This window comes from Diabrotica virgifera, chromosome 6 (genome assembly GCF_917563875.1).
Source record: "Diabrotica virgifera virgifera chromosome 6, PGI_DIABVI_V3a".
Classification (NCBI taxonomy): domain Eukaryota; kingdom Metazoa; phylum Arthropoda; class Insecta; order Coleoptera; family Chrysomelidae; genus Diabrotica; species Diabrotica virgifera.
This window is the reverse complement of record NC_065448.1, coordinates 137348218-137364026: the sequence shown is the minus strand read 5'-3', so window position 1 is coordinate 137364026 and position 15809 is coordinate 137348218. Positions and strand designations below refer to the sequence as shown.

General features: G+C 34.0%; 1 protein-coding gene across 1 annotated transcript in view; it reads right to left on the bottom strand.

The window, feature by feature from the left end:
- Positions 1–15809, bottom strand: part of LOC114335329 (max-interacting protein 1-like) — a 562552-nt gene that overhangs the window by 334225 nt on the left and 212518 nt on the right. The gene's annotated exons all lie outside the window — the stretch shown is intronic.

Here is a 15809-nt window from a genome sequence, read left to right as displayed (position 1 = left end):
AAATATGAACGTCCTTTGGACGTCCATTGGACGTCCGTGCTCGGACGTCCGTTGGACATTGACATCGATCCGTGAGCGTCATCTGCAAAGAAGAAAATCACAAGCCAGGACAACCAATCCAAATAGTGAGTGTTTCAAACTTTTGTGTTGTGTTGTCAAAAGTTTATTTAATTATTTATGTTTTTCCGTACATACTTACATATTTTTTCAAGCTTTTTGGTATATTTTTCATATTTTTTACTATATTTCGATAAAAAAATTCTTCGCAGTTTTATCCTAATCAACATCATCATCATTCTATCCAAAAAGGCAAATCGCCAAAATCGCAATTTTATCATAATATGATATGTATATTTGCATTTTACCACATTTTTTCGATGTTTTGAAACATTTTTGTATATCTTTTGTGTATCTATCTATATTTTGTATATCACCCCTCCTCGGGGTGAAACTCACCCCCCAAATTCACATACTAATTTGTAAGTACACATACTTTGTAAGTATGGAATAAAGGTTGCTTAATATTAATCAGTTTATCGAAGTCCGGACTTATTTTGAACGTTTTTCACCCCAGAGAAAGAGTGAAACTCACCCCAGGGCAATAGCACACATTGGCACAATATCACTTTTTTTCTTTGGCATGTTAGCTATGCGTATGCCAAATTTCATATCAATCCTTTAAAATTTACAGCAAAAACCATCAAAGAATGTAGTAATACTTGTTTTCATGAAGTCGGTGATAGAGTTTGACAAATCTTTATGGTTGTTAAATATCTTTTAATTTGTGTATTCGATTTTTAAAGGTAGGTACTATGTACGTCCATTTGGCACAATAAAAATAACCTTCGACCGGTACATATTGCTTGTATCGATGCTCGGTGCATTGTTCAGTCATAAATTTTATCTGTCCCTATAGCGTCGGCCGTCGGGTCCTATTGTAAATTATTATAATAATAGTCCGTCTCGGTATTTTATTATTTCTGTCATAAGTATCTCTGTGGAAATGCAAATGCTGCTTGTAACATCCCAAAAACCAGCTCTACTATTAATTGTACTCGTATAAATAAGTGTATAATATGTACCTACCTACTTATTTATTGTATTCATTTATAGACCTGGATCCCGCGTAATAAAAAAAGTTGATTAACAGCAAGCTGAAAATTTGTTAATAGCTTCACGGTGTCTAGTCGGACAAACTTTGATGTACGGGAATACTGGAACCGGGGAAGTTTTAATTGTGGAACAGGTTAAAAACTTGGAACATCAGACTACCGAAAATGTTCCATGTATTTTGTCGGACAGAACTTCCAATTGATTTGTTACCATTTCATTAAACTCTTATGCAAAAATCAGACTGCGTACCAGTCTACTTTTATTCTCTTAATATTTTTACTTAAAAAAAGTGTACTACAATCATCTCGCTAAACTTAATATAACTGTTTTCGAGATAAACCCATTTTAAATCTGCGATATAACATAATTTTTTGCATAATATTGTAGTTAAATCCGAAAAATCAACTTAAAACCATAATAATAATTGTGCCAATTCTCATTTATGTCATTTATATTTTTGGAGATTTTTATGGTTTATAAGTTATTTTTCGAGTTTAGCGAGACGAATGTAGTATATATTTTTTAAGTAATAATATTAAGAGAATAAAAGTTTTGATTCGAAAAGTATATGTAATGTAGAGTTCCCTCAGCGATGTGATATAATATTATTACAGTATAGCTCCCCGTGCATGACAAGCTTATGGAGGTAGCCCATATAGCCTAGGCTATAATATTATTAAAAAAATCACTTAGATGGGACAATGGCTTTAGGAAATTCGAGACATCAAAAATGGCCCATTTTTAAGGTGGTGCGTTAATTTCTTGGAGAAATGTAATTATAATTTAATGTAAATAATCTAATATCCAATAATTGTAAATTAATATAAGATGTAATATAAGTTCCTTAAAAAATATATTTTTTATTTCCCACAATACATTCTCCACAGGTATAAATATCGTCTCTAGACGTCCACCGAACGTCCTCCCAGGACGTTAGATGGATGATCGGCAGCAATAGATTGGACCAAACTGGGACGTCCTATGAAGGCCCAATTGACGTCCACCGAACGTCCCTTCGGACGTTAGGTGGACCTCCATTGGGCGTTTGGCAACGTGGAATTTGGACCAAAATTGGACGTCCTGTTAAGGTCCAATTCACGTCCCCTAAGACGTCCGATTAAGATCCAATTTACTCCGATTAAGGTCCAATTTACGTCCAATTAAGGTCCCATTTACGTCCGATTAAGGTCCAATTTACGTCCGATTAAAGTCCAATTTACGTCCGATTAAGGTTCAATTTACGTCCGATTAAGGTCCAATTTACGTCCGATTAAGGTTCAATTTACGTCCGATTAAGGTCCAATTTACGTCCGATTAGGGTCCAATTTACGTCCCCTAGGACGTCCGATTAAGGTCCAATTTACGTCCGATTAAGATCCAATATATGTCCCCTCGGACATTAGATGGACGTCCAATGGACGTTCGGTAGCGCGACATTTGGACCAAAATAGGACGTATAAAGGACGTTCCTCGGACGAAAACGGACGTCCAATGGACGTCCCTAAAGTCCGTGAAGGACGTCCATTGGACGTCCTTGTGCTATTAGGGTAGGTACCTACCTATAATTCTGGTGATTTTTTAAATCCTCTATTGTTAAGAGAATTTACACCTTTAGCCAAAGTTTTAAGATTTTCTAACGGAAATTAACAAGTTATTTTAAATACGCACCAATTATCGATGTTGAAAGGAGTTTTTCAAGTTATAAAAATATTTTGTCTGATCAAAGAATATGTTTCCTCGTAAAGAATTTGGAAAAACACATTGTAGTGAATTATAATCGAAGATATATTTATAGTGATATTGTTGTTTTATTTTAAATAGGTAACTATTGGTAGCAGTTTTTGTAAAAACTGTGAATAAATTGCATATATAAAAAATGATTTTATTTGAAAAATAATAAATAAGATTACTAAATAAGACAGAAAATTTGTGGTTTCCCGAAATGCGCATTTTTTGAATTTTTGTGCATATCTTGCGCATATTTCGTAATTTTTTACCGCATATATATGCGAATATTTCATCAAAATTGATCGCATATAAATCCGCTCCCAAGTCATTGTATTCTGTTGGCTGATTCCAATGATTTGAGCCGCCGTACGACACGTTGGGACCAATGGGAGTGAAGATACGTAACTAATACCTATCAAGAGGTTTACTCAAACTTCTTTTCTGTCTACCACTCGGTATAAGTACAAAAAAGAAGTTTGTGTAAACCTTTGCACAACTGTGTAAATACTAAAGAAAAATCTAAAATATTAAAAAAAAAATAGTGGAATCCGTTAATCTGTTCTCGAAAAAATTAGCTATGAAAATGAGCATAATTTTCTATATCCCTAACTTTTGACGAGCAGTTTAGCTTAAATGGGGAAAAGCGGTAAGCTTAGACCAAACACCAGTAGGAGGCATTCAATTAATTGAGGAAAAAAATTAAATGGATAACAATATTCATTTCAGTTATAGAAAAGGCATTGCCCCGCTAGAATGGTTGAGATCACAAGTAACAATTAATAGTCCTACAAAAAAGACAGGCGCTTGAAAGTGATAAGACCATTGAACAATAAGCCTGCGAACTGCCTTTTAAACACATTCTTAAAAATAATCCATAACACAATTAAAAAAAGGTTTGTTAAGAAATTCTTTTATAGACTTCAGAAATTCAACAACTTCTCCTGATTATGTTTAAAAAACGTACGGAATGCACTAAATGAAAAAAAGAAGAAAAAGATTTATCATACCGTTATACTCTAATATATTCTTACGTTGAATATTTGATGCTTCCCTGTAGAGTATAAAACGGACAGTTGTGTTTTTCCCGTGAGCTGCCTTGTTTAGTCTTCTTTGTCGTTCTATTCGTTAAATCCTATCCTCTCAAGTCACAGCGTCAGAAAGCAGTGGGTATATGCAGTGAACGGGAGGCCTATGTCGAGCAGTGAACGTTGGGGCCCTTTCGCGTTTATCATATGTAGAGAAGTCGCTTGTCAAAAACTGGACTTATGTAATCGTATTCTATTTGTTAAATACTCTCACCTAATATGTCATACCATGTGTGTTAATCCATTTTATTTCTACAATTTTAAAGTGTTATTACGTGCCGTCATTTTCATTTGTCTACACCATCTTATTCTGCCAGTTAAATCCCATCATTTCAGACGCTGTACGTCACGATTGAACCAATAGAACCGTAGATACAAGACTAAGGCCCTTTTGACATGATGCTGTAATTGATTTTCATACGTCATTGTATTATATTAGTCAAATCCAGTTATTTTAGGTCCTATGAGGGATCAGTACTATTAAGGGTCCTATTAAGCGACCTATGAGGGAGCAGTACGGCAAGGGATAAGGGCTTGCGGCTCGGTGATACTCCCCCATAGATCCCTACCGAAGGGCGTTGACGCCTAAGAACGGTGTATATACATACAGTTATTTTAGGTGCTGTACGCCACGATTGGACCAATAGGAGCGAAGATACGTAAATAAGGCCCTTTTGACATATTGCTGTATTTGATTTTTCTGTGTCATTGTATTCTGTTCATTAAACCCTACCATTTGAGCTGCTGTACGTCACAATTGGACCAATAGGACTAGATATACATAACTAGGGCCCTTTTGACTTGTTGCTGTATTTGATTTTTCTGTGTCATTGTATTTTATTTGTCAAGTCCTATTATTTGAGATGCCGTACGTCACGATTGGTCTTATAGGACCGAAGATACGCTACTAAGGCCCTTTTGAATGAGGTTGTATTTGATTTTTCTCTCATTGTATTCTGTTTGTCAAATCCTATCATTTGAGGTGCTATACATCACGATTAGACCAACAGGACCGAAGATACATAACTAAGGCCCTTTTGACATATTGCTTGTTTGATTTTTCTGTGTCATTGTCTTCTATGATGTCTAAGGCATATCTCTGATATGCCCTATTTTTAAATTGGACTTCGTAAGTCCTAGGTTTTCACCCACAAGCTTTTATTTGACACCTCATTTGTCATTCTACCCGGTATAATGGCGGAGGAGTTATATTGGCGGTCGTACGGACCGACAGAAAGAGTACCCAGCTCAAATATCTCACCTTTAGTACCATCCTTGGATTATAAGCTTTCATTTGACACCTCATTTATTATTATAGCTGGTATAATGATAGAGGAGTTACATTCGCGGTCGGACGGACCCACCGACAGACCGCCTAGGTCAAATATCTCACCTTTAGTACCATCCTTGTATTACCAGCTTACATTTGACACCTTATTTGTCGTTCTACCTGGTATAATGACGGAGAAGTTATATTCGCGGTCGTACGGACCGACAGAAAGATTGTCTAGGCCAAATATCTCACTTTTAGTACCATCCTTGGATTATAAGCTTTCATTTGACACCTTATTTATCATTCTACTTGGTATAAAGACGCAGAAGTTATAGTCGCGGTCGTACGGACCGGCGGAAAGACAGCTTAGGTCAAATCGCTCACCTGTAGTACCATCATTGGATTATCAGCTTTCATTTGACACCTCATTTGTCATTCTACTTGGTATAAAGACGCAGAAGTTATAGTCGCGGTCGTACGGACCGGCGGAAAGACAGCCTAGGTCAAATCGCTCACCTGTAGTACTATCATTGGATTATCAGCTTTCATTTGACACCTCATTTGTCATTCTACCTGGTATAACGACGGAGGGGTTATATGCGCGGTCGTACGGACCGACGGAAAGACAGCCTGGGTCAAATATCTCACCTTTAGTACCATCCTTGGAATATAAGCTTTCATTTGACACCTCATTTGTCATTCTACCTGGTATAATGACGGAGAAGTTATATTCGCGGTCGTACGGACCGACAGAAAGATTGCCTAGGCCAAATATCTCACCTTTAGTACCATCCTTGGATTATAAGCTTTCATTTGACACCTCATTTATCATTCTACCTGGTATAATGACGGAGAAGTTATATTCGCGGTCGTACGGACCGACAGAAAGATTGCCTAGGCCAAATATCTCACCTTTAGTACCATCCTTGGATTATAAGCTTTCATTTGACACCTCATTTATCATTCTACCTGGTATAATGATTGAGGAGTTATACTCGCGGTCGGACGGACCGACGGACAGACCATGTAGGTCAAATATCTCACCTTTAGTACCATCCTTGGAATATCAGCCTTCATTTGACACCTCATTTCTCATTCTACATGGTATAATGACGGAGGAGTTATATTCCCGGTCGTACGGACCGTCGGAAAGACAGCCTAGGTCAAATATCTCACCTTTATTACCATCCTTGGAATATAAGCTTTCATTTGACACCTCATTTGTCATTCTACCTGGTATAATGATGGAGGAGTTATATTGGCGGTCGGAGGGACCGGCGCACAGATCGCCTAAGTTAAATATCTCACCTTTAGTACCATCCTTGTATTATAAGCTTTCTTTTGACACCTCATTTGTCATTCTACCTGGTATAATGACGGAGGAGTTATATTCGCGGTCGGAGGGACCGACGGAAAGACAGCCTAGGTCAAATATCTCACCTTTAGTACCATCCTAGGATTATCAGCTTTCATTTGACACCTCATTTGTCATTCTACCTGGTATAATGACGGATAAGTTATATTCGCGGTCGGAGGGACCGAGTCACAGACCGCCTAAGTCAAATATCTCACCTTTAGTACCATCCTTGTATTATAAGCTTTCTTTTGACACCTCATTTGTCATTCTACCTGGTATAATGACGGAGGAGTTATATTTGCGGTCGGAGGGACCGACGGAAAGACAGCCTAGGTCAAATATCTCACCGTTAGTACCATCCTTGGATTATATGCTTTCATTTGACACCTCATTTGTCATTCTACCTGGTATAATTATGGAGGAGTTATATTCGCGGTCGTAAAGACCGACGGACAGACCGCCAAGGTCAAATATCTCACCTTTAGTACCATCCTTGGATTATCAGCTTTCATTTGATACCTCATTTGTCATTCTAGCTGGTATATTGACGGAGGAGTTGTGGTTACAGACAGACGGACGTGGATAATACAAAGTTTTCACATTTTTTCAAAATTGGGTGAAAACAATAAAACATGATGCCAGACTGATTTCTTTATGAAAATAATATATACATTCTCAAATTGTCTATTTTTCGTTGTGAATAATATTGTATTCAACAGTGATGCCAAATTTCTGATGCCAAAATGATTGATAATGAAAGTGGGATATACGTTTTCATGTATATAACGGCAGCGACAAAACGGTAAAACACTGAACTAAATGTATATAATATTTTCACTGTACGATCATTTTGGACTCAAACATTTTATGGAATAAACTTATATAACTTAGTAAGAGGTAAACAAGGAAAGCTGATATATTAAAGTAACATCAAGGAATCAAATCTCTAACTACCGAGCTGATTAGACTTCTGGTAGCAAGTACAGGAATAAAGTTATTAAGGTAGTGTAAAGTGGCATCGATATACAGATGCCACTTTGCAAGACGATGCCAAATCGATGGTAAATGCATAATGTATCGATGCCAAATTGATAGTAGGATGTATATATATATATACATATATATATATATATATATATATATATATATATATATATATATATATATATATATATATATATATATATATATATATATATATATAAAAAAGGAGCACTCGTAAGTGTAGGGTTTAATCGGTCAAGTGGGTGAAAAAAGAGACAAAGAATTCGGCTACTTCATCTATTTATTGAAGACGTTTCGTCTACTGCTCAGTAGACATCATCAGTTTATCTACAAAAAGAGTGTTATAAGAAACAACATCCAAAGGAGAGGCAAAAAAGCACTAGCGTTACCTTAAAAAGACATGTAGCAATAGATAAGTTGTACATAGTAAAAAATCTTATCCATGAACCAATGCAATGTAAAAGTATATAACATTTAAATGTATAGTTAATATTTAAAAACTTTAATACAGCTAAAGACAAGACCATGTGGTAACAAGTCACATATAAAAAACAAGTGAAAAAAGTCGGCTTGCTTTTTTGATATCAAGGATATATATATATATATATATATATATATATATATATATATATATATATATATATATATATATATATATACATATATATATATATATATATATATATATATATATATATATATATATATATATATATATATATATATATATATATACATATATATATATATATATGATATATATATATATATATATATATATATATATATATATATATATATATAATCAAAATCGGCTGCAGGAAACATATAGGTTATTATTGTAGATGTCTATACTACTCAAAAAATTTGGTTTCGGCCTGGAGGGGGTTGTGTCACCAACATGATATTTTTTTTCGTAATTTCTCTGAACTAGTGGTAGTGTATGGATTTTACGAATTAGGTACCTAGTGTAATGTGTAGTGTGTGGATTCAATAAGTGTCTTGTTACTTTGCAAAGTCCACGTCATTTTATTTGCAAAGAGACGCTAATTGTATCCGAACGTCTGCGGTCCCTCCGGTGAGTACCGATCCCACAAGGATAGAAACTATTTTCATTCATTCATTTATAATAAACGAAAAATTCTCTACTCTGGTGAGATATGAACTCACGACCATTCGGACCTTTCGATCCAAAGGTAGGCGCTCTTACCACTGAGCCACAGAGGGGGTCCAAATAAATTTTGGCTATTGATGTATTGATTGATTTGCTTTTTGAATTTTTTGAGTATACTTCTTTTTAACTTCTTGATATTTTAATTGTACATCAAGGTTTGTCGAATATCTTGACAACCAGAAAATGTGTTTTTAAATTAATTCCCACCTTCAATAGTTATTTAACCAACAAGTGTACTCAGATACCCGACTTACAAAGGAGACACTCTCTCTTTCTTCCTGTCTCCCTCCCTCTCTGTCTCTCTCCATCTACTGCTTAAATAATGTATCTTCTTAAATCTCTTGTAATTGATAAAAATATGTGAGCTTTTCTGCTACTTCTTCTGCTTCAAAAATTGAGCACCGATAATTATGCTTTCTTTAGCTTTTCTTTATTGTCGATTTGATCACAACTCAGATATTCGACTTAAATAGGAGAAGACAAATAGTAAGGATGATTTATCCGTAACTTTTCTCTGAGAGTACCACAGGACACTGCCAATCACAGAGCGTTTAATTAATTTATGCAAGTAATATATCATTCATTAACAGGGGTCATTTTTATTAATCAATGATTTTAAGGGTGTTAAAATTGATCATAAATGGACGGTTGACGGAAAAGTTTTTTAAGAGATGCAGGTAATATTATTATTTTGACTTAATTTTGTATGTATATATGTCAGGAAAATACCGCATTTCTAAATCAAGTTTTAGATAAAAATCCTTCAGTATTGCGTTCGTATCATAACGACTGATCTATAAAATAAAATGTGAAATATGTCATATGGTTGATGCATAAATTATATAATACATATTCTGGAGGATGAACTCAATTTTGTGGAATGTGTCTGTCACTGTATAACGTGAACTGAACAAACTTTGTTATAAACCGTGATAGGAGAGCACCGCTGCTTTTTCGTCTGGGAAATGATGAAGACTTCAATTCAAAGACGGACTTGCAGGTAAACTGACGGGATTACTAAATAAAGTAAAACATAGTAAATATGACAAGAATTATTTAATTTAAATAAATTCTTCACTTTTTGCTGCTTGTTTATATAAGTTTTTCTACGATTTCATAAGAAAATATAAAAAAAATATCGAATTTAAATAAATTCTTCACTTTTTCTTGATTGTTTATATCAGTCAAAGTTTCTCTACGATTTCTTACTGCAGCTAGTTGATGATATCAATATACAGCATGGTGAAAATGAAAGGAATAATTTAGTTATTTCGTAAACCGCTAACTTTAAGGAAAAATTTTGACATGTCTTTTTATTTTTAAATTCTGATATTTTGGCATATATCTATATCACAAATGACGTCATCCACCTCAGAGTGATCGATCTAATCGATTGTTTTTTTAAATGAGAATAGGGGTCGAGTACTAGCTCATTTGAAATTTTATTCAATTCTCTATCAATATTAACATAATCATTTATACAGGGTGTCTAAACAAGTTTTTTAAATTAAATTCATTGACAAAAAAATAATCTATGTAATGTATTTTATCCAGAATACATTTTACTATTGCTAGAAAAGAGAAAAATGTTTATTTCAAAAGTAAACAGTGCTTTTAGCTTAAATTCAATGTTCAAACACCTCCAGCCAGCCACCTGCCATGTAAGTTTGAACATTTAATTTAAGCAAAAATCAACGTTTATTTGTGAAATAAACATTTTTGTCTGACAGCAGTAAAATGTAGTTTAAATTAATTAAATACATACATTCTTATTTTTTACGAGGGTAAAACAATACCTTTCAGGACTTTCAGCTCTAAGAATATCAACATGGCTGATGCCTCCATGACCGAGGTCAAGTAAGTTCAACTGTCACGATGCTTCTCGTCCCTAGTTGAAAATAGCATTTACAGAAGTACACCTAGAAGGACAAATATATTTATATTTATACAGTGTGGGCCAAAGAATACAATCCACCTCGATATTTGGCAGTATTTACTAGATTTTAAGGAAATGACGAAACAGGTGATTTTTGATCTAAGGAGGACACATTTTTACGGTACACACATCTGTCATTTCTCAACCCACTCCCTTCCACTTCCCCCACCCCTTATTTTTAAATAGGAAATAGGGCTCGTGTGATAGCTCATTTAGAAGTGTATTCAATTATGTATTCATAATATAAACATTAACCTAATTATTTATATAGGGTGTCCAAGAAAAAAATATTTTAATTAAATTAATTGACACAAAAAGAAGAATGTATGTAATTTATTTAATTCAAAATACATTCTACTGCTGTCACAAAACAGAAAAAAATTATTTTGATAAATAAGCATTGCTTTTCGCTTAATTTGAATGTTCAAGCTGCCACCCATCTGCCTCTTGGTAGGTTGAATATTGAATTTAAACAACAATGTTTATTTATCAAATAAATATTTTTTATGTTTCCAGTCAGCAGTAAAATGTATTTTGAGTTGAAAAATTACATACATACATTCTTCTTTTTGTGTCAATTAATTTAAATCAAAATATTTTTTCTTGGACACCCTGTATAAATAATTATATCAATGTTAGTATTATTGAATAAAGAATTGAATAAGCTTTTAAATGAGCTAGCACACGAACCCTATTTCCTATTTAAAAATAAGAGGTGGGGGGAGTGGAAAGGAGGGAGTTGACAAATGACCGATGTATGTACAGTAAAAAAGTGTCCCTCTTAGATCAAAAAACGACCTGTTTCTTCATTTCCTTAAAATCTAATAGATACTGCCAAATATCGAGGTGGATTGTTTTCTTTGGCCCACTCTGTTTAAATATATTTTTAAATATTTATTTATGAAAGTATACATTATAATATTTTTATTAGTTGATAATATTATAATTATTATTTGATAAACAGACGACATTGCTTCTGTGATGAATCTTGGTTTTGTTTGGGTGGCTCTGATGGGATCATAAGGTTAAGACGTTTTCGAGGTGAGAGACGAAACATAGACTCTTGAACGTCATACATCAAGACAATCAAGCATTATGGTATGGCTACTATATTTTTGAGAAGCAAATCATCTCTAGTTCTTATTAACCACACTTTAACAGCACGACGATATATAAGTACTGCAACCTGTTTTACATTCCTATCTACAACCAGTCGAAATGCGATCTTTCAATAGGATAACGCAAGACCTCATTTTACGCTTAGAACAACACTTAAAAGCAAGGAGTCCATACAAGAATCAAGTATAGACACTTTGGAGTAGCCATCAAGATTAGTTGATTTGTCACCCATCGAACATGTTTGGGATATGGTAGGTCGAAACCTAAATCGATTGCCACGTCTTCCGGCAAACTTAAAAAACCTGTTGCATGCCATAAGAAGAATCTAGATGAGTGTTTCGCCTATAAAAGTGCTCTTCCACCCCTGCTTGTTGATAACAGCCAGATCTCTACCGTTAATTCTGTAAAATTTCTTGGTATATTTTTAGACAGCAACCTCAAATGATCCCTTCATATCGATTTGTTAAGTAAGAAAGTCGCCTCAGCCTGCTATGCTATAAGATCTGTTTCGAAAGAACTCAATTTAGCATCTTTTAAACTAACATATTTTCCTTGTTCGAGTCTTATCTTGGATATGGTCTTCCTTTTTGGGGTTCTAGTACAGCTGCAAAATTAGACGTTATTTTTAAATTACAAAAAAAGCAATAAGGTATCTGTTTAGCCTCATAAGAGCAACACATTGCAGAAGTTACTTCAACGATCACAAAATTTTAACCCTTCCATCTTTATATATTTTAGAAACTGTTTGCTTAATTCGTAAACACATGCATGTCTTTTCGATTGCCACGTCTTCCAGCAAACTTAGAAGACCTGTTGCATGCCATAAGAAGAATCTGGATGAGTGTTTCGCCTATAAAACTGCTCTTTCACCCCTGCTTGTTAATAACAGCAGATCTCTACCGTTGATTCTGTAAAATTTGTTGGTATTTTTTTAGACACCAACCTCAAATTTGATCTCTTCATATCGATTTGTTAAGTAAGATCGCCTCAGCCTGCTATGCTATAAGATCTGTTTCGAAAGAACTCAATTTAGCATCTTCTAAACTAACATATTTTTCCTTGTTCGAGTCTTATCTACGATATGGTCTCCTTTTTTGGGGTTCTAGTACAGCTGCTCAATTAGATGTTACTTTTAAATTACAAAAAAAGCAATAAGGTATCTGTTTGGCCTCAGAAGAGCAACACATTGCAGAAGTTACTTCAAAGATCACAGAATTTTAACCCTTCCATCTATATATATTTTAGAAACTGTTTGCTTAATTCGTAAACACATGCATGTCTTTCCAGTAAGGCCTCATCATGACTCCCCCACCAGAAATTCAACTTTTGATGTCTATTTACCGATCCCGTCCTCTGAGTTATTAAAGAAATCTATATTATATTCTGCAAAAGAACTATACAACCATCTCCCTTTACAACTCAAATCTGCAACTTTCTTCTCCAAGTTCCGTAAAATGACAAAAGCTCATCTATCTAAAAGACCATATTATTCAGTAGAAGAGTTTCTTAATGACTAACTAAAAAATTACAGTAATGTACAAGTAACCAAACTTATCTATATTTGGGTGTCACATGCAGCAGCATAAACCTATTAGTTCCTATGTCTGTATTTTACTTTGTCGTATGTTCACTTTGCAATTTCTATTAATTTTTGCAATATATCGGTTTTGTTTTTTTTTTCTATACTTTATTAACTGGTATTTTTTTATATTGACTATTTATCAAATTTCAGAAAATTGTATTTGCTATTGTTATTGTTATTTTTTTTTTCGGACTTTATGTCCAAGCTTTGTCCATACAATTTGTATAATTTTCAGTGACAATATAGTTATTTTCCTAACAAGTCATACTTTTCCGCACGCGATTGCAGTTTGCCGAACGAAGCGAAGCGGAGTTCGGCAAGCAGTCAAGTGCGGAAAAGAGACTTTCTGCAAGAGTTAGGAACAATATTTTTTCTACGAGGATTTAAAAATGACCAAATTAATTGAATTAATATAAAAATACATACACAAATTAAATCTTTGACAAGGTTGTCAAAACCAAACTTTCTATATAATTGGTTAGCATGACGACGATTTAATAACACCGAATTAAATTCAATGCGGTGCCTAAATACCTGTTATGTACAGGCTTTAATATTTTAAAGGCATAGCAACGATGTCAAACAAAGCAATTACTGTCAAGAAGCACGTCACACACTTTAAAATTTATCTTTACTTACGAATTAAAAAATAATTAAGTGATTTAGATGGCATCAAGTGACGAAGAACCACTTCCATCTATCCTCGACGTTGTCAATTATCTTAATTTGTTACCGGAAAAATCAGCAAACAGGTACAAGAAAGAATACAATATTTTTATGAGTTGGTGTAAAGAAAAAAGTGTAAATAGCTTAAAAGAAGAAGTGTTTTTGGCTTATTTTATTAGTCTATCCACAATCTTCAAACCAAATACTTTGTGGTCCCGCTATTCCATGCTCAACTCTGTATTAAAAATTGAAAAAAATGTCAATACAGGCGATTATTTAAGTTAACAGCATATTTGAAGAAAAAAGCGTAAAATTCAATTGTACGTTCAATATAAACATTGTAAATAATAAATAGATATAATTAAAATTACATATTTTGTATTTGATAATAATAAAATTGTTAAAAAGTTGACTTAATTCTTTGACAATGTTGTCAAAACCAAACTTTCAATATAATTAGTTAGCATGACGACGATCTTGGTTTCCATGACGGTGGATACGCGTGCGGAAAAGTAAAAACCGCGTGCGGAAAAGTAAACCGCGTGCGGAAAAGTAACACGCGTGCGGAAAAGTAAAACTTTCTAAACTAAAATGCGTGCGCGAAAGTAGACATTTTTGCACGCTCGTAGAAAAAAGCATATTTCTATTCTATGCTATAGGCAACTTAATTAGATAAATGCCCCATACAGTAAATGAGTGTATAGAAAATCAAAAAGGAGCCATTCATTATTAATTTTTTGATTTTATAATCTTTTATTTGATTTTATAATCTTGATTTTATAATTAATAATTATAATGTATACTTCCATAAATAAATATTTAAAAAAATTTTGGCCTTCTGGGTGTTGCATTTTTTTGGCCATCAGTAGGTATATTAAATACTCAAAATTTGATTTCAGAAATTTTTTTAAAACTATTTTCGGATTGCAAATCAACCTCAAAATAAAACCCATGTATAAAATACCCAGTGAAAAAACATGCCACAAGAAAACAGCTTCAAAATAGACATTTTAAATGATTGACTAATAATCAACAATTGTTGTTAACTGTGTTCCTTAGCAATAAAATGAGATATTAACCACCAACAACTTTTTTATTTTCCTTTAAAAAAATTGGTATGTTACGTCTATGCTAGCAACGATCACGTAACGTTTCATTTGCAAAGAGAACGGAACGCGTCCACAAGGAAACTACGTTTGGATCGTGCATTTTCCAACTTGGGCACTTTCTTCTTAGTACTCCAGAACAGTTGCTATCGCCATCGACTTGAAACGAGCTAATATTTCCTGGTGGAGAACTCGCCATGGTTACGTGATTGTTGTACCTAGGGAACGAGAATTCTTTCATTACATCAGACAGGATGTATTAGACTTCTTTGATTGAGTATATAAGGACCGGTCTTGTCACAAAGTTTGGGTAATAGTCTGGTCTGATTATCGGAGAATAGGCCATTTTTGGGAAAAGTTATTTACCAGCAATTTTATTGCTGGAATCGAATTATAAGATCCTATATATCAATAATATAGGTATGCAAAGTCCGCAGATAGTGTGCTACTTTTTGAAGTTATACTTCTTTACCGGCGATAGAGGGTGAATTTTTATTTGTTAAAACCTATCAGCCCGGCGCATGCGCATTATAACTTTGTTCTGATTGGATGTTCAAATGACATGTCAAAAATTATCCGATATGGCAGCTGTAGGACAGCTGTGGTTTGGAGGTAAAGGTAAAGGTAAACAAATGTATAATATATTAGTTTTATTGTTGTGAGGA